This window comes from Leucopleurus acutus (genome assembly GCF_964270905.1).
Source record: "Leucopleurus acutus genome assembly, chromosome: 2".
NCBI classification, from domain to species: Eukaryota; Metazoa; Chordata; class Mammalia; order Artiodactyla; family Delphinidae; genus Leucopleurus; species Leucopleurus acutus.
This window is the reverse complement of record NC_139143.1, coordinates 126,444,977-126,472,962: the sequence shown is the minus strand read 5'-3', so window position 1 is coordinate 126,472,962 and position 27,986 is coordinate 126,444,977. Positions and strand designations below refer to the sequence as shown.

Here is a 27,986-nt window from a genome sequence, read left to right as displayed (position 1 = left end):
CAAATTGCCTTTCAAAAATGCTGCAAGTTATTATCTTGAAAACAGAGCTATTATTAATATTTTTTGCCTAGGCTTTTGCCTATGCTAGGTGACAAGTGTTAAGTCATTAAAGGTTTTAAAAAAATTTACTTTATTGAAGTAGAGTTGATTTACAATGTGGTGTTAATTTCTGTTATACAGCAAAGTGATCCAGTTATATATATATATATATATATATATATATATATACACATACACACACACACACACACACACACACACACACACACACACACATTCTTTTTCGTATTCTTTTCCATTATGGTTTATCACAGTATATTGAATATAGTTTTCTGTGCTATACAGTAGGACCTTGTTGTTTATCCAATTTATATATAATAGTTTGCTTCTGCTAATTGCAAACTCTCGCTCCATCCCTCCCCCACCCCCCATAAAAAACATATATGGATTGTGGCAAAAAGACTCTTTTTTTTTGCATTTTACTTATTGATTTTATAATGCAATTACCTATTTGTTCTTGAACCTGGCAAAGAGACTCTTAAGGTGACAACACCAGATTGAGATTAGAAGTGGATCCTACCCCAGTCGAGCCTCTGCTGAGACCACATCCCCAAAACCTTGATTTCAGCCTTGTGAGACCCTAAGCCGAAGACCCAGCAAAGTCATGACCAGACTCCTGACCCACAGAAATTGAGACAATAAATATGTGTTATTTTAAGCCTCTAATTTGTAGTAATATTGTTATTCAGCAATAGATAACTAATACACTGATACTTTGACTTATCCAAATTTTCACCTCTAAGCATATTTTGTGGGTAAAGCAAGATATATATGCATTGAAATTATTGGAACTCATTGTTCCTTTTCTCCATTTTAGTTGTTTCTGCCATCTTAGCAAGCCTGGCTGAGAAATTTAGGTGTATGATATTTAATAATAAAATCAGTTATCATGTTTATAGTATTTTATAGCCTTTGAAAGTTTACCTGCAATAGATTTTCAGTTGGTAGATGATGATTCAGTTTCTCACATTAGTTTTGACCCAATTCTGTGGTTCAGAATGTATCATACACATATATCTAAGGTTCCAAGGAGAGATATGGACCAGAGAGAGACTTTTTTTCAAATCATTAGCATATTCCAGATGGTAATTGGAGCTACTGAAATGGATTAAATCACTTGATCATCCATAGAAGGTAAAGAAGACTAAATACAAGGCCCAGGAAAGAAACAGCATTTAAGGGGCATAAAGAAAAGGAATCAGCAACAGGGAAACCAAGTCAGGAAGACCAGCAGAGATTTAGGACAAAATGATGTCAGGGATGCCAAGAGTTTCAAGATAAAGAGAGTTCCAAAAAAAAGAAAAGTAACCCGAGTTAACTGGATTTAGGAATTAGAAAGTGATTCTCTTACCTTAGTGAGATGGGATGGAAGTTGGTTTTAATAAGTCCCTAAAAAACTTAAGAATGCAAAAATCAAGGTAAATATTCACTTAGGTGATAGCTAAAGGGGAATAATGAGTCAAGAAAAGGGTTTTCCTTAAACGATGGAAGAGACATTTATGTTTGTTGTCCATGAAGAGTTACTAGAAGAGAGGTTGTCGATATGGGAAAGGAAGAGGATTATTGTTAAAGCGAGGTCCAGAATTTTGTGACAGGTCATGGTGGGGGTGGACAGCATGAAGAATTAGCCATAGGTGGGGGAGAACACCTTTCTCCCAGACTGGAGGAAAAGAAATTAGCCTACATGTGGAAGTAAATACATTCTACGTGTCGGGGTGAGAAGTCAGGGGATTTACATGAATTTAGTCTTCCCATGTGTTGAGTAAGTGGGGTCCTGTTGAACAGGGGAGGTGGGAAAACGGGTACAATTGCTGATGGAAATTAGAGAGGAAGTTAACTGAACACAAATGAGAGTCTGGCTGAGTACAGCTCAGCTTCGAAGAGGAGATGAGAATCTCACCAAAGCTGAATCAGTACCATTCTGAAATCACACTTGGAGTTGAAGGAGACAGGATTTTGGTTTGTCTCCATTAATGTCTCGCAGCCCAGCTTTCAAGGCTGTTTCCAAGGCCATCTCTCTTGCACACAGATGGACTGTCCTCACACATCTCGACAGACTACACTTTTGTCTTGCCTTTTAACTTGACAGTCACACACATACACACAATGTAGGCCTTCGGGTTGGAAGTGAGGAATTCCATTTGCAGGACATATTCTTTGCATGACGTGGCACATGCCCGCCATCCTCCCTAGAAAGGGCATTACTCCTTGCTTTCTCCTTCCCACTGGAACTGTTTGCAGTGCCCACCTCTTTCGTCTCCTGATTTAGGTAAAACGAGGTCAGAGTCATCCCTCATTTTTCTTTGAGACTGGATCTTCTGGAAACTGTGCATGCATTACAACTCTTTAGAAATAACTTGTCTTTTCTTCAGAAGACTCTAACTCCATAAAACTAGAATTGTTTTCCATTTCATTTCTTACATAGATCTTAAAATTTGGCTCCTCGCAAATGGTCTGTAAAGAAAGCAACCTCCATGTCTGCATCACCTATGTACAGCTGGTGCTCTGGCCATGGCTGCCGCCAAAGCCAACTTTCAGATCATGGCGGTTTATTTTTTCATTTAATATAATGATTAAGTACATGTTATGTGTCTAGTGCTGTTCTAGGCTCCAAATAAGGACCCCAGCTTTCAGGGAGCTGGCATTCTTATGTGCGTGTAATGGGGGAGGGGAGGGAGGATGAAGCGAAAATAAACAATTAAACAAATACATATTAAAAAAAGATATGGGGCTTCCCTGGTGGCGCAGTAGTTGAGATTCTGCCTGTCGATGCAGGGGACACTCCCACATGCCGCGGAGTGGCTGGGCCCGTGAGCCATGGCCGTTGAGCCTGTGCATCCGGAGCCTGTGCTCCGCAACAGGAGAGGCCACAACAGTGAGAGGCCCGCATACCGCAAAAAAAAAAAAAAAAGTCAGATTATAAGTGATAAGTATGAGCAAAATAAAATAGGTATGATGGAAAATGACTGGGAAAAGGCTGGCTTTAGACATCTAGAATACTCTCCAGAATTCAGATTATTAGATTGCAATCAGACAGCTAAATAGTCTGCGATTACCTTGGCAAGAACACAACTGCCCTAAGACCTGCTGTGTCCATATTTTTGGAAAGCTGAATCTAAATCAGGAGAAAGAATTCTCTTCTGTGAACTCAGGAGTGGGAAACACATCCCAGAAATCAGCTGAGGTTAGTACAGCCAGTCCATCCTGTCTTCAGCCAAGGAACATCCTGAAAACCAGAAGAGAAGAAGCCAGGAAACCTTACCCATGAGGGAAATCATTTGCTGGAAACTCAGTCTCTTGTCAGTAAATAGTCCTCTTAGTGTACTGGCATTCAGGCTCTCTCCTTTACCACTCCTTTGTCTTACCTTTCTAAACAATTGATTATATAACACTAATAATAAACATATTACCACCCTCACTTGTCCTGATCTTCACAGGGAAGGCCTCCAACTCCATATTCTGTTTCTTTTGTTTAGACTTTGGCTTCTGAACTTACTTTAACTACACGCAGATTCTGGAAAATGCAGGTTTCCGGGGTTACGTTTGAACGATCTTTTGAACGATCTTTGAGTGACAGGCTCCCTTTGGCCACACAGAATTTCAAGAGTGGGATTTAAAAAAAAAGAATGTGGCTTTAGTTCAAACTCCAGCAGCTTTTTTCACCTCAGAAATGGAATCTGGCTGTGGCGAGCCCCAGGGAATGTAAACAGAATCTTACCTGTAATTAACCCAGGGCTTCTCTTGTTCTCAATGCAAATGGAGTTATAATTGTATTTCCTTTAGTGGAATAGAAAGCCTGTGTTTCAGAGGGGAGCTGCCAGTTGAATAGAGGACAAACTGTCTAACTGTGACAGCTCCCTCCTATCTCCTTCTAGAAACCTGAATGATAATAAAACTGGAGTTGCATTTGATGTAAGACATATGGTAATTACTATAATAATATTATCACCCGAGTTCTGCAGTGGTTTTGTCAGTGAGGTGCAATTTCACATATTGTCTGCGATAAAATCCCAGTTTTTTTGGTTATTGATAGCAATGCCTTTCTAAAATGGTATAGGTGTTTTGTGACAGCTGCGAAGTACCTGCTTCATATCCAAGTAATTGGGTTGAGAATAAGGCCTGCGTGCTGAAACCTGAGGATGTAAGAAGTGGTGAAAGCCCAGGGAATACTGTGAATATTTTGGTAGTTATAAACAGGCTAAAAGGAAAGCCTTTGCTTGGCGGATCCTCTGAAGCAATCCTGAAGAAGAAAAAAAAAAAAAGAAAGACAGACAGATGGCCCCCTTTTAGAAAGCCTCTGTGGGGTCTTGAGGCATGACTTTGAAATTTTGAGCCAATCAATTATATTATGAGTCTGTAGGTAATATTTTAAAGCTGTATAGAGTATTCACAAATTAGACTACAATTATTTTCATTTCATTCTGCTCTTGGTTGTTTCCTAAGTCAGATTTCACTTTGCCACCTTATTTCTGATTTAATGGAAATGACTTCTGCATAATAAGTATGTGGGCAGGTAATAAACACTTTTATTTATTTGTCACAGGAAAATTGGTTCCACAGTATGTTATCCTGACCTAGCTATATATACTCAATTTTACAGCTGCTTCCAGGGAACCAAATATTGAAGACATGACAGTATGTTAAAATGGACTACTCTAAAGCTTTTTTTGGAAATATGTGGGAAATGAGTAATAAATAACAATAGTACGTCTAAGCAATTCTATTGCTGAAATTAATAAAAGGAAACCAATATGAGGTCCAGATAGGGGGAAAAATCAAATTATGGGTTTTCCCCTTTTCAATATCATCTCTCATGCAGAATTCATTTTTTTTAAATCCCACCAAAGACCCATAAAACAGTGAGCTCTCTTCAGGAGTTATTATCTAGGCACAAATCATCAGTAGTGGCGATGTGGCATTGCATACTCTTGTTGAATTGAATAAATATGTATATGTAAAGGTGTAGATTGGTAACTTAATTTTTCCATGAAGTGCTAAATAACCAGAAGTAATCTGAATAATTTAGGAATAAAATTGGTGTTGTATAGATGGTTATTATGATTTAAATTCCTTGGTTGGTTCTTTTTTTTTTTGAAAAGGAAAAATTGTTCAGATGTTGAAAAATTGAATTGTAAAGTTAGCACAAAACCTAAAGACCTTTGGCCCTAGCATTTAGAGTAAAGCATTTGGGATTTGTAAAAAAGGTTTATTGTAAGATGGTAATTCAAATCATTTTGATGCAATATAATTCAAAAATTATTATTATTAAATCTCTGAAAAGTCCAGGCACTTTCTTTTTTCTTTGCAGTATGTGGGCCTCTCACTGTTGTGGCCTCTCCCGTTGCGGAGCACAGGCTCTGGACGCGCAGGCTCAGCGGCATGGCTCACAGGGCCAGCCGCTCCGTGGCATGTGGGATCTTCCCGGACCGGGGCACGAACCCGTGTCCCCTGCATCGGCAGGCGGACTCTCAACCACTGCGCCACCAGGGAAGTCCCAGGCACTTTCTTGCCCCTGGGAGTACAGACATGAATAAAATTAAGTCCTACTCTCATGAGCTTACACTTACAAGGTATGGATTTGGTGCCAGACCTTGTATAGAACATTTCAGGTACCATTGATGATAACCCTTGGAGGCATTATACCAATTTCTCAACAAAGTTGAGACTGAGCAGTCATTTGTTAATATGGTGAAGAACCAGGAATAGGTCCAGACTCCCCAAGCACTCTGAACTTTCCTCTAGTGTAATAGGAAGGTTATCTTCTGCAGAGGCAAAAACATTCTTAATTTTTCAAAAAAAATTCAATAAAAACACCTCTAGTTGGGTTGAAAATTTTGCACATATTTGTTCGTATACAATTTCCTTTTGTATCTTGTTCTCTGACCCTCTTCCAAGGGTCTTACTATTTTTACATTCACTTGAAACTCATCATGTAATTAAGCTTTTTTTTTTTTTTTTTTTTTTTTTTTTTGCGGTACGCAGGCCTCTCACTGTTGTGGCCTCTCCGGTTGCAGTGCACAGGCTCCGGACGCGCAGGCTCAGCGGCCATGGATCACGGGCCCAGCCGCTCCGCGGCATGTGGGATCTTCCCAGACTGGGGCACGAACCTGCGTCCCCTGCATCAGCAGGCGGACTCTCAACCACTCAGCCACCAGGGAAGCCCTGTAATTAAGCTTTTATGCCTTTGCTGTATGTACTATAAATACTGTCCCAGTCTATCACTTTCTTTATTTTGTTGGTACCAGATTCTTAAAGTAAATACCTGATTGATTGTCTTCTATTTGAAGCAACGGCTCTATCTTTCAGATTGAAGTAAGAACCAAACTTGCAGTAGGGAAAACATACACACCAAACTAGAGTAGGGAAAACATACACACCAAAAACAGTGGCCCGTTTCTTCTTGTGAATGAGCCTTTCCCCTTGGACAAAAGTTCACCGGCAAGTTTCACTGAAGGATGTTCTTTCTTTGAGACATTATGGGCACATGCTATCGGAGTCTGAAGGAGAAGGAAGCGTTTCTTTGGAGTAGTTCCCATTGTGGGACCAACCCTTACTTTAGAGAGTATTATTATAAGGTAATGAAATAGTATTTGTGAGGTTGCCCAAATGGAGTAAATCCGTGAGATTTATTTTCAGTTTTATAATGTCTCACCTTTTGAAATTGAATTAATCGTTGAGCCACTGATAATGAATCTTAGATACTAAAGATCTTTCTAAGGCCCATAGTAGAGGTTACATGGAGATGTAGTAGAAAGAACATTGGACTTTGTATCAGAAGATGTGGGTTTTCACCTACAGGTGAGGACATGGACCGAATGATTCCAAGGCCTTCTTAGGAGTGGGCGATTCTGGGACCATTGGAAAATCTTCTTCTTTTTTAATAAGGGTTATTTTCCTTTTTAAAAATGACTCCTCTTTTTTCTTCCCCTTCCTAGATTTAGAGAAGTTTAAGAATGCAGTTGTACATGTTGAGTCTCAGATATCTGAGCTGGCTCTTAGCTATGTGAGTTTGAAGTCCAAACGAAAAATTGAAACTGAAGATGCACATTTGGAAGCTGTTAGTAGGCAAATATTATTTAAATCCATAGAAACAGGTAACATAAACACAGGATATTAGAAGAATTCAGAATGGAACCCTGAAAAGATTCAATGTAACAGTTCTATAGAAGAGGAACTGGCCAAGGAGACAGGGAATCATGTCTGAGAATTGAAGATGCCATTTGGTTGTCTAGTGAGGTGCAGAACTGATTATGACATCATGGTCAGTGTCAAGAAATTACACAGATAATAAAGTCTTTTAAAAACAGAACTGTAGTCTAAAATGATACAATAAGGGTATTGGAAGGGCCATGTAATATACCTTACTGATATAATTATTATTTGAATTCCTATGTAATTTAGGATTTAGAAGAAAGAGGCCTCATAGCCAGTTTTAAAGGGAATGGGGGGAGGGACCAGGAAAGTCTTCGTGAGGAGGAAATAATTAATCTGGGCCTCAAAGTATGATGGGAGGAGCCAAAGTGAAGACATCCAGACAGAGGGGAAAAACTAAGCCGAAACAGGAAAAGGGCACACATAGGATATGTTCCAAAAGCAGCATAGAACTCGGTGGTTTCCAGCCAGTCCTTATGTAAATGAGTTTGAGGGCTGAAAGTGGACAGGTAAGTAGGGCGTTATTATGAAGAGATTTAAATGCCAGGTGAGAAGCTTATTCATAAACAGTCAGGTAATTGGAAGTTAGTGAGTGAAACTGAAGTAGAGAAATTTGCTCCAGCTAACCATTTCAAATGGAAATTTTAAAATCATAGAAGTAGACAAATAAGTTCTGACTTATTTATTAAGCATAATTAACTAATACTTGAACACTTTCAGGCTCAGAGAGCTTCCTTTGGGTAGAAGCAGAAGTATGACTAGAAGAAAAGGGATGAAACTAGAAAAGAAAGTATCCCCTTGTTGACAAAGTCATTCCCATACTCCATCATCAGTTCCCTGGCACCTCCAAGATACAGGAACTCCTCCAAATTCAGTCCAGTACTTGTTCTCCAAGGGAGGAGAATAAACATCCTCTGACTTGATACCAGATCGGTCCTCCTTTCTCTTTGTTGATAGAAGGATTTTAAGACAGAATCCAAAATCAAAATGGTGCAGGGGCAACGGGCAGGGAGTTTGCAGGTTCCTAAGGCACCAGTGCCGTGTGTTCCAGCCTTCATTCAGCAAATATCTCCCAACCACCATCTAAGCGCCAGATGCTCAGAAAATCAGCCTCATTCACTGTTGACAGCCATCAAATCCAGTTGATTCTTGGGATATTGTCTGACTTCTTTCTTCTCCGATTTAGCTGAACAATAACAATTCATAACTCATTGCCTTCAAAAAGGCCCATGAAGAGCTAAGCCTGATCCTGTCCAGAATGGAAAGTTGAGCTTATTTCATCTTCCAGCAATTCCCCTTCCTGTCTATCTCTCAGTCTGTCTGAAATCTCAGTGTGTAAGCTACACTGGTGCAAAGAAGGGGTGGAGTCAGAGAAACAGTGGATTTCTTCAGGCAAAAGATGAGTCTCCAACGAGGGAAGTGACAGCAGAATTAGGTGCAGATGGTCGAATGTAAAAGCTATTGGAAAGTGAGAACTGATTTTTTTCTCTTATAGGTTATTACAAAATAGTGAGTATAGTTCCCTGTGCTAAACAATCTGAAAAAAGATACTTATATATGTATAACTGACTCACTTTGCTGTACACCTGAAACTAACACAACATTGTAAATCAACTATACTTCAATTTAAAAAAAAAAGAAGAAAACAAGCAAAAACAAACTGAGAATTGATAGGACTTCGTGACCCACTGAAGGTGGAAGATAGGAGAGAGTAGAGACTCAAAACTGCATCTGGGGCTTCCCTGGTGGCGCAGTGGTTGAGAGTCCGCCTGCCAATGCAGGGGACACGGGTTCGTGCCGCGGTCCGGGAAGATACCACATGCCGCGGAGCGGCTGGGCCCGTGAGCCATGGTCGCTGAGCCTGCACGTCTGGAGCCTGTGCTCCGCAACGGGTGAGGCCACAACAGTGAGAGGACCGCGTACCGCAAAAAAAGAAAGAAAAAAAAAAAAAAAAAAACCCTGCATCTGAAGTCACACTCCCAACTTAGAACAGGAAGGAAGCTGGGCCTGTGTGTGTGCCTGTTTGTCGTTGGTGGGGGAGGGGTGTTTAGGAGGCTCAGTCTGGGCGCATTTCTTGGAGATGCCACATTGAGATGTTTTGTAGATAATCAAATATCATCTCCCTCTCTAGAGAGTGGCCTGGGCTGGAGAATATAGGTCTGGGGATCAGCAACAAAGCAGTGGTTAATAGAAGCCAAAGAATAAAAAAAGATAAGATTACTTCAGGAGGGGTTGTAGAGCAGAGGTCCTGAACTAGCCCTGCAGGTGTTTTTGGTTTTGCTTGTCATTTATTTTTGATTCTTGTTTTTGATGATTTGACAATAAAAGATTTTTCTGAAAGACCAAAGTTTTGTAAAATCACACACTAAAATAATAGGACTTTATGGGGGAGGTAAGGATGAGGCAAATCACTCAAAACCCATGTTTGTAACCAGAACATTAATAAAAATAATCTTATTAAATTATCAGAGCAGTTAAAAAGCATGTTAAATTCCTAATAATTTTTTTTGGTGAGAACATTTACGTTTTACTCTCTTAGCAAATTTCAATTTTACGATACAGTGTTATTAACAATAGTCACTATGTTTCGCATTAAAGCCTCAAATCTTACTGACCTTATAGCTGAAAGTCTGTACCCTTTTACCAACTTTTTCCTATTTCTCCCCCTAATCCACCCCCTCTCAGCCCATGGCAACCACTTTTCTACTCTGTTTCTAAGGGTTTGGCTTTTTTTTTTTAAGATTTCTCATATAAGTGATATTATGCAGTATTTATTTTTATCTGTCCACCTTGTTTCACATAGCACAGTCCCCTCAAGTTCCATCCACGTTGTTGCAGATGGCAGGATTTCCCTTTCTCATGGCTGCGTAATATTCCATAGTGTATATATACCACATCTTCTTTATCCATTCATTCGCTGATGGGCACAATTGGCTATTGTGAATAATGCTGGGGTAAACATGGGAATGTAGATTTCTCTTTGATATCCTGTTTTTATTTCCTTTGGCTATGTACCCAGAAGTAGGATTGCTGGATCATATGGTAGCTTTATTTAATGGAACTTTCGTACTGTTTTCCATAGTGGCTGCACCAGCTCACATTCCCACCAACAGTGTGCAAACGTTTCCTTTTTCTGCATTCTCACCAACACTTGTTATTTCTTGTCTCTTTGATGATAGTCATTCTGATAGGTGTGAGGTGATGGCATTTGCATTTCCCTGATGATTAGTGATGTTGAACACTTTTTCATGTGCCTCTTGGCATCTGTATGTCTTCTTTGGAAAAATGCCTATTCGGTTCCTCTGCCCATTTTGTAATTGAATTGTTTGGTTTTTTTGCTATTGAGTTGTATGAGTTCCTTATATACTTTGGATATTAACCTCTTATCAGCTATATAATTTGCAAATAGTTTCTTTCATTCACAGTTTAAAACCATTTTAAATTCTCAATAAATGTTTTTTAAAAAGAGAATGACTAACAGCTTGATAGAAGGAGGTGGTTGAGGCCGCTGAATTGAAGAAGAAAGAGCAAATGTACTAATTAAGGTAAACACCCAATAAGTATTTCCAAGCCAGAGTGTATGCAGGCTTAAAGGAGGAACAGGGAATGAATGTACTTTGTGTACTTTGTGCTCAGCAGCTCTTACTCCGTGGTGTCAGATGATGAGAAAAACCAGTAGAAAACGAACACGAACCTGTCCCAGGTACTGATATCAGTCTCATCTTCACCAGGGGGACACATAAAAGAAACATTCCTTTTCCTCCTCTGTCCTACCCGACCAATAATATTTATGCTTGCAATTCCTTGCTCTCAGCAAGGGCCCTGAAGAGATCAAAATGACTGTATTCCAATTTGAATGGCTTTAGCACGAGGGTATTCAGCATCCGTTAGCCACAGCCTGCACCACTCCCTATTGTCTTTACACCCCCTCCTATCCCAACCATTCCACACGTTTATGTTTCCTGCTTTCTCTCTGTTGGATTTTCACTTGCAGGCCCTTGTGTAGAGAAGGAAAGAATTTAGGGGAAAAGCTCACCTTTGAGGGCAGGCCAGGAACTAAAAAGTGGTCACCGGAGAGGCAGATGGAGCATCGGAAGAAAATGTTAGAGCTGAAACCAGAGGACGGGAGGATTTCAGAAAAGCAGAGTCATGAGTGTGAGATGCAGTGGAGAGGTCCTAAGAGAGCATGGGATTTATGGAGCAGTACAGCACTGGTAGCTCTGCCAGGAGCAGTTTGTGCATGGCATGGTGAGGGCAGGGGCAGGCTGCCACACAGGGAAACGGGGCTGCAGAGAGGGAGGAGGGAACGTGCTCCACTCTTTCAAGAAATCTGATGGGGAAAGAAAGGAGAGAGGAGCAGCTTCTACAGGGAGGCACGTTGAGAGAATTCTCTTTGTACGACGATGAGATAATTCTCTTTGTACGACGAGGAACACTTGAGCATACTATTTTTAGACTGAAGACAAGTAGCTACTGGAGAGGAAAAGGGAAATGATTGAAGATGAGAGAGCGAGAGCACGAGAAAAGACTAAATGGAACAACTCTCCAGGGAGCTTATTTCCATTACATAATTCACTAAACAAACGTGGATTCGTCTTTGTTTCGGTCCTAGCACCCTCGGACTGGAGGTATGATTTCTGGCAATACATTTACAGAATCTCCCCTGCCCCTCTTCACACACACCCCAGTAAGTGCTCTGGGTAGAGCCTTTGTAAAGATCCCCGTACTATAGTGACGAGGACCAGAAAACATCTGTTGGCAGTGCTTTTGCCAAATTGGAATGAAGGGTTGCATCCCTGGAACAGCCAGGAACTGACGCAGGCCATCTCTGTTGTGACCCAGCCGTGAAGGCGGTGAGCGGATCTTCAGGATGAATGAAACTCCTTTATTACTGATATATCGCCTGTCTCATTATACTTAACATTTCAAACGTTATTAATTTTTAATTATTTACATTTAATTATCTGCATCACTTAAGCATCCAAATTCCACAGCTGATGTTCTCAATGAAATATTTACTAAACAATCAATCCGCTTGGATTCCACAGAGCTGAATATTTTCAATTTGCAGCCAACCGCTCCTCCAGGAGGCTGCCTTCTCATACTTGTGTTTTGGGTGGACGTGGCTGCACTCTGGGCGCTTGCGGCTCAGCTGTGGCATCCGCTTTGTCTCAGGGATGCTCTGTCAACTCTAATGGGATGGATGGCCCTGCTCAACATTAGTGTTAGCAGGTTGAGTGCCATGGGGACACTCACGCCATCTCCCTTCTCATTTCTCTTCTGTTAGGGCTGGAAATGCATTAACAGGGAGCCAGTTCTGGTGATAGGAAAGCAAAACAGTCTTATTGGTGGTCAAAAGGCAGAGGCAGGATGAAAACTAATCATAGCTCCCACAAGAGATGGTCACTCACACAACTGATCAAACAGCTGACTTTTCCTTGCAAAATCAGGACCCACTGTCAATGGGAATGTCATTTCCAGAGCAAAGGCCAAGGAAAGTAGGCTTATTCCCTGACACAACTATCCCACAACTCCGTCATCCTTTGTGCAGGAGGAGGGGGCCCAGGGTCTACAAAATGTGCACTGGTTTCACTTGGTTTTCCAAGAGTGGAGTTAGAATTATGCTAATCTACCTGTGCTCACAAGTGGGGTCTCCCTTGCAGCCTCTTACAAGATCACTGAGAGGGTTGATTATGTGATGTATCCGGGAGAGTCGTTGAGAGTAAGGGATATGCGTTAGACCTTCATTCATTCCACAAGTATTTACTGATCACCTGCCGTGTGGCAGGCACTGGAGAGGCAGAGGCAAACAAGACAGACTTAGTTGCTACTTTCATGGAATTTATATTCCAGTAAATGTAAGTCTCCGGAATTTGAATCATGACTGCCACCTACTTGCTGAATGACTTTGCATAAGTTAATGAACCTCTACAGGCCTCAATTTCCTTATCTGAAAATGGGAGTAATCAGAGTACCTCCCTCATAGAGTCACTGTGATGATTACTTAGTTATGCACATGCAAATGCGTGTGAAACTCAGGAATCATAAGACTGGCACCATAGCCAGCTTCACTGAGTTGTTGTAACTTAGTTATGCACGTATAGTTTCAAAACTTGTATTTGAGGCATTTAACAGAATTAACATTTTAATTATGAGTATTAAATTAAAATTGTTATTATGGGGCACAGCTCTAGTTTAAGGAGCAGTTGGAGACAAGATACAGAAGATGTGGCTGTGGTGACCAGATGTTAGAGAGGAAGGACTTCTGAGTTCAGGTAAAGTCAGACCGATTAGTATGCAACCTGGCATGAAATAAGTGTTCAATAAATACTAGTTGTTGTCAGTATTATTACACTTATTAGGCCCTGAAGTCTTCATAAATAAATAAGACTGACATAATGGAGCACAAGTGTGGTACTTGTACATATCAAATAATAATAAATGTTAGCTCACACAGACATGTGTTAGTGTGTTTTTTATGACAGGCTGTTTCAAACACGTATTAAATGGAAGGGACCCTAGAAATGATGTCATCTGGCTCCCTCAGGGTGATGAAACCTGAGATCCTTAGAAGTAAAATAACTTGCCCAAGTCACATAGTGAGTGGTAAACTGGAAAGCCACATCTGGTCTTTTGCCCCAGCTGGAAAAGGTCTGCTGTACCTACACTGCCTCTCTTCGAAATACCTCACCTTCCATTTGATGAAAATGATGATAAGTTAGGTCCACACCACATGGCCGCTGCAAACACCTTTCCCTTTCATGCCAAGCTTAGTTACAAGCTTTGGAGTGCACCTATTTTGTCTTCGCTGGCTCCTCACTTTTCTGCCACATGCCTTTTTGGGTTCATAACAAAAATAAAATCCAAACACAAAAATCGTAAACCTGGGCTTCCCTGGTGGCGCAGTGGTTGAGAGTCCGCCTGCCGATGCAGGGGACATGGGTTCGTGCCCCAGTCCGGGAAGATCCCACATGCCGCAGGAGCGGCTGGGCCCGTGAGCCATGGCCGCTGAGCCTGCGCGTCCAGAGCCTGTGCTCCGCAACGGGAGAGGCCACAACGGTGAGAGGCCCGCGAACCGCAAAAAAAAAAAAAAAAAAATCGTAAGCCTGACAATCGTAGCTGGTTTCACTGGATGGCTTAGTTATGCTTGTAGAGATTCACTGAAAACTTTTATTTGGAGCCTCAAAAAATTAGCATTTTTATTGTGAGTATTAACTAAAAATTGTCATTACTGGGCACAGCTTTAGTTAAGTAGCAGTTGGAGGCAAGATATAGAAGCTGTGGCTACGGTGACCAAATGTCAGGATTGTCAACTCGGTAAGCTTGGGTGATGAGTCAGACATTGGGTAATTTCTTGTATCACACAAGCCTCTTAGGAACTACCTCTGTTCCTTCTTAAACATACAGTGTTGTGCTCAGTGGTTTGCACTGAACATATAACAGGCAGCCTTCAGAAAAGTTGGTTGGCAGCTCCTTCTAAAATAGACCTGAGTTTATCTTTGTGGCATATAATTTCTCATGCTGAAGAGTTCACATTACCATCAACATAATGACAGGGCCACAGCAGGCAGTCCTGAAGCACTTCTAAATCCAGGTGCCCCCAACACCACAGCTCTTTCTAGCAGGCTGGGGAGAAGGCTATAGAATTCCATCCATGAACAATCAGATACAAGTAACATGAGAGCTTAACCAGAAGTTTCCCCCCGCCCCCACCCCCGATGTCTCAGTATGTAATTCATGCTTTTAATTCAGTATTGTGACAAAACGGTACATCTAGTTCACGGAGACCAGTTCTAAAATATGAAGACATGTTAGCGGCCAAGGTTCGGGTTGTACACATTTCAAATGGTATGGGATTTCTCTGGAGTACAATACATATTGTGTTCTTTAGCGAAAGTAGGGTGTGAGTTTGCACACGTAGGGTGCAATAGGAAGGTTGTGGCTGCCCCGCAGATAATTTATTTAGTCGTCGTGTGCTGAGGAGTACAAGGGTTTGAGTGTAGACCCATCAAAAGAGAGGAGGCCTGTGTGTCCCCACTGCTGCTTCTCTTACCCTAAGGCTGCCCAAGGTGATAGCTTTCATCCTGGTAGGATGTAGAAGTGCTTCCCCTGGTAATACAGTGCCAGAAATCTAGTAGTAAACGTGTCCTGGTTCTGTCTGAGAATGCTGGCAACAATTCCTGTGGAATTGCTTTCACTTTTTAAAAGAGAGAAATAGATGGCTATTGGGTCACTTCCACAGCTAACAGTTTATAGGTCAGTATGATCCAGAGCTAAGAAATGTGATAGTCATTATGAAAGAGGGAAAGCTTTGTTTAGCAAAGAATTTTTGTTTAATCATAGGCCCAAGGAGGCTGAGTATAAAAAGTATTTAAGGTACCGAGAATAAGTTAGATTGCCCCCTCTCTATCTTCCTTTCTTATCCACCTAATTATTTATTCTGCACCCCCTACCCACCCCTGAGAATGTGAGCCACATGGAGGTAGGGACGTTTGTCCATTTGCTCACTGTGTATCCTCAGGGCTTTACACAGAGTCTGGCATATGCAGTTATTGAGTATATACTCACTGGCAAGCAAATGAATGAATGAGTGAATTATAATCTGAAAAACTATCCTTCCAAACGAATTCATTTGTGGAAATAAGCTAGCACATTGCCTGTAAAGCAGCTTCCTTGAATAAGGACAAGCTTTTAGGTTCACAGGAGATTTTAGCATCAGCCTAATGACACCGATTTCCCCTGGAAACCGCTCTCTGCTTCTCTCTCCCAGTTTGTCTTCCCCAGCATTTTTTTTGGATCTGTAGTTATAGCTTTTTCTCCCCAGAATTCACCTGAGGAGAAATTGCCTTTTCCTTACATTTGGATCTTAGCAAATTGAAGAAAACCAACTTAGGCGAACATCTGACCATCTTTGGTAAAAAAAAAAAGAGGCCAGGAAGCTCACGACAGACCGTGGCACTGCTGCCTTAGGGGATGCTGGGCAGCTTGGGCCCGACTCAGAGTGGTTCTCCTGGGAAACTGGGATTGACTCAGTAGAATTCCCAGTGCCACACCAGTCACAGGGTGAAGCAGCTGTGGCGTGGGCCCCACACCGCGAGGGTCTGTAAAACCCTCCTTACTGTCCCGAGCCCCGTCAGGAGTTCTAAGATTCCAGGACTCACCTAAACCTGATAAAGTGTGTCCAGAGGGCCCGGGGTTAACGCTGAGTTGTTCTTTAAGTACAAGATTGTGGTTTCCAATAAAATGGGTTTGTGATGCCTGAGGTGATTTTGCGGGAGAAAAAAAGGAAGATTAAAAAGGCTGTGTCAAAATAGTGTTTTGATAAGACCAGAAGCATAATTTTAGAAAATGGAAAGTAGTAGGCATGCAGTAGAAAATGTGCTTGGCCCTGCCCTCCCGGGAGGAACGGGGGTGATAAATCATCCCTCGCTATTTCCAATTTTTCAGGTGTCAAATAGTTCTACATTTTGTAGACTTAAATCTTCTACATTGTGAGAAAAGAATGAATGTACAACCCCATATATTTAAGCTTCTATTATTGCATTTGCCATCTTTTTTTAATTTTTGGAAGATATTTCATTTACCCTTTTCAGGAATATATATGATCCCGTGCTTTACTTTCTCGTGAAGGAGGGAGAGTTAAACAATGAGCTTCTTGGTTTAGGAAGAACTAATTAGTAAATTTTCCTCCTGTTCTCCAGGCCTGTGGCAACTTTCTTTCCTGACAACTGAACTTTGCATTCCAACCTCCATTACTCTTAACAGAAGCCAAGCATTCTCTCCCCCTCGCTGTGCTATGAGAATCATTTTTCCTCTGAGTGGAGTAATGGCTGTGCAGTCATTTAGGTATTCACAGAAAAAATAGCCTTTTACTGTTGTTTTTTATTCATTCCCGGAATAAGGCTAAGAGAAATCCTGTTCCATTTTACTGTAAATACTATTAATCCAGAGATGACTTCTTAGTATACAGATATGACTGGTTTGAATTTAAATGAGTTGATATTCAGAGTTTTCATCTAGACTCAGATAAAACAAAAACTTATCCAGTGACTGTGGTTGACTTTAGAGTTGCTATTTAGATTGCCTAAACAATCTTGTATTATATTTTCAGTACACCAGGTATGAAAAAAAGAGAGTAAGAGCTACATTCCACAATTCTGAGGTATATTAGATCCTGAAAGTATCTACTTCACCTCCCTTATTGCTGACTTATTCTTTCCTGACCTCATTCCCAAAGAAACTCACCCATTTCCTCCACCAGGTCCAGGACCAATATCTTATTTTAAGTAAGAAGTTTTCACTCAAAAATAGGTAGACTTTTGAATTTAACAAAGTAGAGATTAGAGTTATGGTGCTGTTTTAAGAGAAAAATTGGGAGGTCTGATTCCCAATCTACATAATAATTCAACAGAATTGAAGGCTGTCTTTAGCACTTTGCATTAGCAGCAAGTAATTACCTCCAACTAGAATGAAATGAGGGTCAAGAATGGTCTCAAGTAATCAAGTGGAAGTGTTACTTGCTTTACTGAGCATGCTAATACAAAGTTGCATTTGGAAGAGTTAAAGAAGAAAAATGCCTCCAACCCAAATTGCCTTGTGAGCTTTTTTTGCAAGAGTGGGCCAGAATGGTTTGTGGATGATAAAAAAAGTTTAAGTTGTTTAGTTTTAATACTTTAGATGACTTTACCTAGGAATTTAAGTGATTTGGGATTCATGTTTTTGCGTCTAAATTTAATGGTGCATTCTATATACATAAGGATAAGCAGACATACATTTTTTTGTACATGTAACTTAACTATTTTCAAATAGATGTGCCTATCCCTGAATGGATAGGTTGGCATCCTACCAAATTACAAAATTAAGTAGATAGGAATTAGTATATGGAAGTGTTACTGAACCAAACTTGGGTTCGCCCACCCACCGCCCAGCAAAGCCAATCAACTGACACGCTGCTGTGAAGGAAAGTACAGTCTATTTGCAGGGCGCCAAGCAAGGATAGTAGGCAGCTCAGGCTCAAAAGACCCAAATTCCTCTATGGTTTTCAGGGAAGGTTTTTAAAGGTAACATTTGGGGTGAGGGTTGCAAGGTGCATGACTTTCTTTTGATTGGGGTGGTGGTTAGGTGACAAGGTGGAATTTCAGGAATCTCAATCAACTTTCTGGTTCCAACCAGACTGGGGTCAGCACGTTGTCACCATCCTCCACCTGGTCAGGGGTCTTAATTTCTGCATAACAACTCAAAGATATGCGTCAGATTGTTACGTATATTCCTTCAGGAGGACTCTGTCTTATCACTGAACTGATGTTCAAGCTATCTTGTTTAATTGCTTTCCCTTTGTTTCTGCATTCCATCACTTCTCTAATTAGTAACCGTTTGAGTCTTCTCTTTGGAGCTCAGGGAAGGCATAGGAGACTAAAATCTTTTCTACAGACAAGAAAGGGTGGGGAACACAGACACTTTTGTACATGGGAGGGCCTCATAGGGTCCTGCTCAATTTCAATCCCCCCTTTTCTTTAATACTTCTTACTCCTGAGGGGAACAGGGGTGGGACAAGAAAGGGAATTAAGTTTTAGATAGAGAGGTTAATCATACTTGTCAGGGGAACTCGGTTTTAGCAGGGGCCCCGGTTTCAGAAGTACTAGCTGAGCTCAGTTCCTCTTGTGAAATTCTAGGCTCATAAAATGTACTGATCCAAACTCAGACACATTTTTATTTACTCAGTTATCCATGATTCCAGTCTGCATGGGCAACAATTCAAATTCATAACAATAATTTATTTATTAGCAACAGACTAACTTTGAGAATAAAAATGCAACCAGGTCGAGAATTCCTGAATTTGCTTTTTTTTTATTAGACATTAACTGAAGTTTAGGATGAGTAATATTTTATACATCTAGGTTGATGATAATATAAATAATCCTGGTCTAAAAGCTGTATCCTGTAGCTTTAAAAACATTTTTTCTGGGAGCTTCCCTGATGGCGCAGTGGTTAAGAATCCACCTGCCAGTGCCGGGGACATGGATTTGAGCCCTAGTCCTGGAAGATCCCACATGCCACGGAGCAGCTAAGTCCACGGGCCATAACTGCTGAGCCTGCACTCTAGAGCCCGCAAGCCACAACTACTGAAGCCCATGCACCTAGAGCCCATGCTCTGCAACAAAAGAATCCATCGCAATGAGAAACCCATGCACCGCCACGAAGAGTAGCCCCCACTTGTCACAACTAGAGAAAGCCTGCGCACAGCAGCCAAAAATAAATAAATAAAACAAATAAATGTATTAAAAAAAAGAAATTTCTTCTCTATCATGTAACAGGAAATAAGTAGAGATTAAGCTCTCTTAAAATAATTAAAGAAGACAATTTACATGATACAAACTTTATTTAACACTTCATGAAGCAAGCAGTCTCCATTCCCAAGGGTCCAGAGAACTTCAAAATGGACTGGAAGGCAGGAAGCTTTTATAAGATAAAGAATGAGGAATAGAGAAGGGAGATTTTAAATGAATAAGGAAAAGGGAATATGTATAGAGTCCCGAGTTGGCTTGGCATGTGGGGATTGGTTGACTGTATATACTGCATTTCTGGTCAAGTGGAACATTTATAGGGACTTGAAAGTTACATGTTTCAGTTTGCTGACATGGCCCCCCAGGCAGAAGCAGCTCCATCTTGGACCTAGACACTTATTTCAACAGCTCTTTAAACTAAATTAGTAACTTTATTTATTTTTTTTTTCAAGAGGAAAATTAGTTTTTATTTCAGATGTTGTAGTAAGAAACTCAATTGGTATCTTCTTTTTTTTTTAATTGAAAATTATAATAACCATATTTACTCATTAAATACTGTTTTTCTAAAACACAGCTTGGAAACAGCCAGCATGCATGTTTCACCTCAGTACAATGGATTTAAAACCAAGTATGCATGTTACATGCATCAAGGCTAGATTACAAATTATCATGGTCATCATCATCTTCACATTTTATTTTCAATGCATTTGATGATTCACTGGCAGTATTTTGTGATGACACCATGTTAGTGGTAATAAGAATGTCTTTGGACCTAATTAATGATGGATTAATTAGAACATTCTGAACTGCTGATGTTGCAGGAATTGATGCTTTCACAGCTGGGGATTGTGAGTGGGCATCTGTACTGTGAACCTTTGCCCTCTGAGGGACACTGGAGTCCCTACTTTAGTTGACACAGACATGGTGTGTGGGGTTGGTGTGTCAAGTGTGGGAGTACTTGGTCTGCTAATAACTGAACCAACACTTTATCGTAGAACTGTTCTTCTTCCCACAGAAGTAGATCCCTGTTTTGTAAAGACTTAAATCTATAATTTGGAGCAGTCAAGGAGTATCTACCAGTTGGCAATCTAGAGCCTGAACATGGCTTGATCAATGGCAAAGGGGTTTGATTTCTTTGCTTTGTGATATCTAATAAAAAATCTCTTGGGGGAGGAGAGGTAAATGACTCAGAATCTTCTCTTCCTTCATTACCTTCATTTCTGTCAGCTGCGGACAGGACATGAAGACCAGAATTAATCTGCACATTAAAATGATTAACCATAAGGCTATGTAATTCAGAAGGAAGGAGTGGGGATGAAAGGCTGAGTAGGAAAAAGAAATGAGACAGGAGATAGGATTGTTTTCTTTGCTGTACAGAAGCTTTTTAGTTTGATGTAATCCCACTTGTCTGTTTTTGCTTTTGTTGCCAATGCTTTTGATGTCAGGTCCATGAAATCACTGCCAAGACCAATGTCATGAAGCTTATCCCCTGTTTTCTTAAGGAAAATTAGTGACTTTAAGTGAGGGATTGTTAAAGTTAAAAGATCATGATTATTAAAAAGTTACAAAATTATTGAAAGTTTACCAAAGTATTTAATTCACCTTCAAAGTTTATCTTTTATCTTATAAGGGTGGTTTTTTTTAGTACATATTAAAACAAGAAAGGAACACTTGGGGAAACTAGGGCCAGAAGAGAAAATTTGGGCATGTGTATAAATTCCCCTCAAATCCCTGTATCCTGTGCTGACACATTCATGTTTCTAAGCAGGATAACAGGAGAGGATCTCTAAAAAAAAAATGCAAAACGTTGAATCCTGAAGAAGTCTCCTGTCCTGCATTCTGCCCCACCTTGTCATCCTCAGATGCAATAATGGGCTTGATAAATTAGAAGAAAGGTCAGGATAAGGTAGGCTATGCTTCAGTAATAAATAAACCTCAATGAGTAAATTGCTTAAGACACTGAGGATTTTATTCTGCACTCAAAGTCCAGAGTGAATCAGGTGACCCTCTCCTATCCTACGGCTGCAAGGTTGCTGTGTCAAGAAAAGAGGAGGCTAAAAGTTTCCCGACATGTCTGTAGGGGCCGGGAAGTGCCCTCGTGACACTTCTTCCACATTTCATTGATTGTAACTCAGCCACATTGTCCCAACCTAAGGGAGTTCATGTCCCAGCAAGGGGACATGAAGTGGGACTTAGACGTCTCTACCTCGGAAGACTTTCTGACTCCTGTAAGCTCCTCCCACCTAAGTGATCAGCTCCCTGATTTCTCTCCTCAGAACCAACATCCCCCCAAAGAAAGAGAACTGGCCAGTGAGAAAGAGAGAGAGAGAGAGTAAATGGGAGCACTACATCTCCTACCAAGCCCCAGAGCACAGAATTCCAGAATAGCACCATATTCCAATGTTAGAGACTCCAGGTCATCCCACACGTCATTTTATTAATGAGTGAAAAAAGAGAGAAAGAAAACTATTGAAATAAGACTATAAACAGAATATACTGCTCGCTCTACTTCCCTTCCTCCCGTGTGACTACTCCCACTATAGTGAATCTGATAAAGTGTATGTCTGGTTTTCTTACTCCAAAACATGTCAAGAACCATAAGCTTCCTCAAGCTCAAATGACTCGTTTTCAACCTCATCTTCATTTGTTAAAGGGCAGCTATTATTATATGAAAAGAGCTTTTTCATATTCTACATATTCTGTGACATTGGGGTCACCAGCATGAGTGACACTTTCTGGACTCATCCAACCAACATTTTGAATGTCTTGCAGGTGCTGGCTCTTGTGCCAGGTTGATGCTTGGGCTATACTCTTCTCTAGGAGCTCACGGTCAGCAGCTGCCATCTGAGTCTGGGCAGATACATTACAGGAAACATGACTACTGTTTCTTGTAAGCCACGCCCTGAGGTGCGTCGCTGGGTCTGTGCTCAGCCAGAAAAGGAAAAGGCCCCTGAGGCACCAGTTTCACATCCAGGATGGGGTGGCATATACATTAAAGACAACAGTTTTCACTGTTCTCATGGGAGTTAGAGATTGGAATTAGTTTTTCCCAAAACCAACTTCAACTCTCTCCAACAGTCAGATTTTATTTGAGACCTGGGGGGCAGGGGAGAAGACAATGTTCATTGGTGCCTGTTTGGAACTCACTTTTGCCATCAGAGAGGCTCCTGGCCGGCCGTGATACTGGCCCACAGCAGGTGGGACTGAAGTGGGAGCAGAAGCTGTGAGCCGGGACTCCAGGAGGTGCACTTCCGAGACCCAGCTCTTCCATTAACTAGCTCTGCGACCTTGAAGGAGTCCTTTGGCCCCTCTGACCTTCAGTTTCCTCATGTGTAAAATCGAATGCTTAGACTAGACAGGCCTCTCCCAGCTGAGACACCTTGCTATTCTGGACTTCTGTGTTCCTGCCTCTGTAATTGAGGTCCCCAGCCCTGTGTCACATGGGGTCTGCAGGGAGGATGCACTGGTGCAGTGTCATCAAGTGATCAACTTGAGAGGCATCCCCCCCGCAGTGACTTGCCAAGAGAAAAAGTATTAGATACGTCACCTCCAGAACTCTCTGGCATTGATTTTTTCCCCTACAACTTCCAAATGTTCACTGTAGTCACAGAATGAAGAAGGAAATAATCCTTCTCCAGCCAGTAAAGTCAACAAGTGGAATGGCTGGGGATCTCTGCACCCATGCGTACATCACCGAGACAGCCTTGCCAAAGGGTACTTAGCCCGTTGCTGAGGGTTTAGAGAGAGGCAGTTATTGAAGACAGTGTGCTGCCTGTCACTGGGAGCCCAGTTCACCCAAGGGGACTTGCCACGTGGTATTGTGGAGGGACAGACCTTCAAAGAGGCTCAGCCTTCTCCTTGCATTCACACACATATTTTGCAGATAAGGGAACTGAAGCCCAGGGAGGTTGACTAGCCCAAGATCATGAACATTGGGCAGAACTGAGATGGAAACTTGCATCTTCTGTCTGACTCCTGACTTATAGACCTAAGCTCTTACACCACACTGTGCTAGAGAATTCATAGACACACTCACTGAAACTTGAACCTGGTATCAATAATAGTCATATGGTAATGATAGTGCCAGCAATGGTAATTATATATACCACATATTTATGTTATATGTGTATCCTATGTATTACACACACACACACACACACACACACACACACACACCATTTATTGAGCAGCCACCATTAACCAGGCACTGTGCTAGTCATTTTATATATCTTATCTCTGTTTTTTACAATAACTATAAGATATAATCTCTTGATTATCATTCCTAACTTACAGGTAAGGAAACTGAGGCTTAAGGAGATGAACTCAACTTGTTCATTTGGTGACATATAGCCCACTCAGTCTGCTGAACCGATTTTTCAAAAGTCTTAACTATGTACGGGCATTAAACTAGTCACCATGGTGGGATTTAGAAATAAATTAGGGAAGAGCTCTTCCTCAAGGAGATAATAGAAACCTCTGACATAAGCCACAGATATATGTGACAGCAGTACAAGGGAGAAGATGTCAGAAGAAAGATTTGGCAATATTGAGGAATTCAGAGAAAAAGATGATTTTTTTCCATACTGAATGGATTAGGAAAGGAAAGGCAAGGTAGCTGAACTGAACCTCAATAGAAGGGTAGGTGCTGGGCACTGGAATTGGGGTGAAAGGCCTTCCAGAATAAACAGAAGCACAGAGCCCAAAAGTAGCTACACATGGAACCAACAGCAAATTGGTTGGGAAGTTTGATCTCTGACCAGTATATGCCACAGCAAAGGGACACTGAGTGTAAAATATTTAGTAGGTAAAGGCCCAAAGTGACTAATCCCATGAACCACCAGTTGTAAAGAAATCTTGCTTTCAGATATTGTTATACCAAACAAAATGGAAAAATCACTAGAAAACTTGGAAATTTGGCATCTAACCTAAAAGCAAAGTGGAACTGACACAGCCCACAGTGAGAGACTCTTCATGGGAGAAACTAGAGCATCTTCCTGTAAAGTCAAAAGGGTTTACAGTTGTAGGGGGTCGTTGATTCTGAACATACATATCTGAACATACAGGGAGTCAAATCAGTCTCGCAGAAACAGAACATCTGCAAATGATAAAATCCTGATGTGGCACAGGTAACCTACATCACCACTTTAAAGGGGAGTGGTGATTTGTCTCCACTGAAGTAAGCAGAGAGAGGATTGGACTTAAACTAGCGTTGTGCCAGTAAATGTTTACATACTAGCGCTCTTTTAAAATGTGCATATGTCCCTGCTTCAGTTTATTATGATTTTTTTTGCTATAAAGGCAGTACACACTTTAGAAATAATAATAAAATACTACTACTACTAAGATACTAATATACAATACGCTTTGTTGTAAATTCCATATAGCCAACTGGTCCTCACAGAATGCTTTCATTGATTTTTTCAGAATTCTTGTGTCTGTAGACAATCTGTGGTTGCAATTAATGAATGAGTATAGTCCCAACATGAATGTGGTTGATACTTTTGGTTACTTAATTAGAAGAGAAACAAAAAAGACCAATGTTGGAACTTTTCTCACTCAGGACAAACCTGAATCAAAACGTAACTTCTTTGCAGAATCAAACAATAGTTTTCAAATAATAGAAGACTTTTTTCAATTTGATGCTATTCATGATGTAATGGTTACAGACATAACACACTTTAAAGCTTAATTTACAATATTAACATTTTCTCCATTACTTTTTTTGCAATCAGCTGTACAATAAACCAAGTTCTGATTTGTAATGCGTACTTATTTCTGTGATATAAACACTCTCATATGGCTGGTTTCCAGCTACCAATGAGATATCATTGAATGCAGAGTAGAGAAGAGAGACATAGTAGCAGAACTTGTATGATATTTCCACTGTTATGGACTGAATGTTTGTATCCCCCTAAAATTTGTATGTTGAAGCCCTAACTCCTAGTGTGATTGTAGTTGAAGGTGGGGCCTTTGGGAGGTAATTAAATTAAGATGAGGTCATGAGGGTAGGGCTCCCATGATAGGATTAGTGTCCCTATTAGAAGTGGAAAAAACACCACAGCTTGCTTGCTCTCTGCCATGTAAGGACACAGCCACAGCTAGAAGACTGTCATCTACAGGCCAGGAAAAGAGCTCTTACCAGCAACCAGATCTGCCCAGCACCTTGATCGTGAACTCCCCAGCCTCCAGGACTGTGAGAAATGTGTGTTGTTGAAGCCACTCAGTCTCTGGTGTTGTGTTATGGTAGCCTGAGCTGACTAATATAACCAGCATAGAGTGAATGTGAATAACTTCAAGGCATAGTTAATACTAAAATGTTGTAAAGCAATTAGAAAGTGATGTCTTAAGTATTTATTTCTTCTGCATTTGTTTCGTTTACTTTTTATTTTGAAGTAATTATAGACACACGGGAATTTGCAAAAATAGTACAGGGTCCCACATACCCCTTACCCAGCTTCCCCCAGTGTTGACATCTTATATGACCATAATATAATACCATAAACAGGAAATTGAGACTCATACAATACTACTAAAGACATTAATCAGCTATCACCATTTTAATATGGATTCATTTGTTGGGTGTGTGTGTTTGTGTATATGTGTGGTATGTGTGCAGTTTTATCCCATGTATAGATTTGTATAACCACCAGGACATTCAGGATACATAAATGTCCCATCATCACAAAGGAATTCCCTTGCGTTTTCTCTTTAGATTGTCACCACTCCATCCTCGTCTCTCATAACCCTTAATCTATTCTCCATGTCTATTGTGAATATAACAATAAATATCCAGAATGTTTTAAATATAGAACCATACATTACATAAACTTTTTTTTTTTTTTTTTATTGCGGTACGTGGGCCTCTCACTGTTGTGGCCTCTCCCGTTGCAGAGCACAGGCTCCAGACGCGCAGGCTCAGCAGCCATGGCTCACGGGCCCAGCTGCTCCGCAGCATGTGGGATCATCCCGGACTGGGGCACGAACCCGTGTCCCCTGCATCGGCAGGCGGACTCTCAACCACTGCGCCACCAGGGAAGCCCTAGGTTTAATTTTTAATAATGGCTGTGGCTTGACATCCAGCTCACAAACTCCCTGAAAATTTAACCATGGGTTTTGGGAGCCAGTACAGGCTGACTGCAGCACACCATTGATTTAAACTGTGTTGTAAGGTTCTGATTAGAGGAAAAAAGACAACCATAGAGATGATTAGGGATGGTGAGCATGTGTAAACATTGAAATATATAACGTAAAGCATTAGAAAAGCACCAAGGCCCAGAGGTGGCATTAGTACCATCTTGTAGAAAATTAAAACTCAGATTTGAAATTCACATTTTATTGGCTTTGGAGAGAGGGAGCAGGAATTGAATGTAAATTTGTGCTATTAATTTCAAATTGCTTAATTCATAGGTTCCCTTTAAACTAATTGGGTGGCCAAGAAGCTTGCTAGGACAGTCATGGCCTCTGTGGTCAAATGAAGCTGGGTCTGATTCTTGACACTGACATTTATCAGCTTTGAGGAACACCTCAATGACCTTTAGTTTCCAGTAGTGTTAAAATTGGGAGAAGAATCCAAAGCTGTATTCATTAATTTAACAAATACTTGATGAGTTCCAGTCTATGTAGAAGGGATTAGGGATACAGCAGCAAGCAAAGTCATCACAATTTTTGCCCTCAAAGATTTATGGTCCAGTGGAAAGTTAGACAATGAACAAAAATCACACTAGTGAAAAATGGTGTCACAATTGTGATAAGTGGCATAAAGGAAAAAAAAAACAGGTGCTATGATTCAATTTATTATAGCTTTGGGTAATACGAGGGTGGTTCAGACAGAGTTCTGAAGACCTCATCTAAGGGCCTGACTACTCATCACTTACATTGCGTTATAATGCCTGCTTTGCATAGAGAGCTGGATTGGATATACTTTAAGGGCCCTCTTAAGATTCTTAAGTGTCTAAGAATCTGTGACCATCATGTGTGTCAAGAAGGGATTTTTTAAATTTGTTTACACAGAGACATGGATAAATTCAGCAATCAATATGGTAGTCATTAAGTCAGATACTTCATATATTTATATTTTTAATAACATTTTTCTACCATACTCCCTAGTCATTGTGCCCTTTTTAAAATGGATTAAATTATGAAAAAGCACTTAGGGATCTACATTTCTGAAACCTGGGACAGTGCAATGACTGCTGAAGTGTTTATCAATTTTATTTTCAACCGTATACACATTGGGTTTTGTTTGGAAGTAAGTTATTGTTAATCAATGTTTTTTTTGTAATGAAGCCCATAAATCCACATTAAATAAACATCCAAACTTGTTGATATCCTTTTGCTTTCCTCTTTGAGCTTGTGTATTTTCATCAGAATAATTCACTAAAGTCAACCTGAGTCTTTTTTTTTAAATTTTTACGAGTTTTCCGCTGAGTCTCCCCTGACCTACTGAGCAACCAGCCCCAGTGTCAGCTGCCTGGGCAGGTCTGGGGCAGG

General features: G+C 40.7%; 1 protein-coding gene and 1 pseudogene across 3 annotated transcripts in view; one reads left to right on the top strand and one right to left on the bottom strand.

Annotated features, from left to right (window-relative positions):
* Window positions 1-27,986, top strand: part of ST6GALNAC5 (ST6 N-acetylgalactosaminide alpha-2,6-sialyltransferase 5) — a gene marked incomplete at both ends in the record, with an annotated part of 173,327 nt that overhangs the window by 62,564 nt on the left and 82,777 nt on the right. The gene's annotated exons all lie outside the window — the stretch shown is intronic.
* Window positions 20,154-20,778, bottom strand: LOC309958111 (transcription initiation factor TFIID subunit 9-like; annotated as a pseudogene). Its single transcript has one exon. The product of its transcript is annotated as a transcription initiation factor TFIID subunit 9-like (transcript).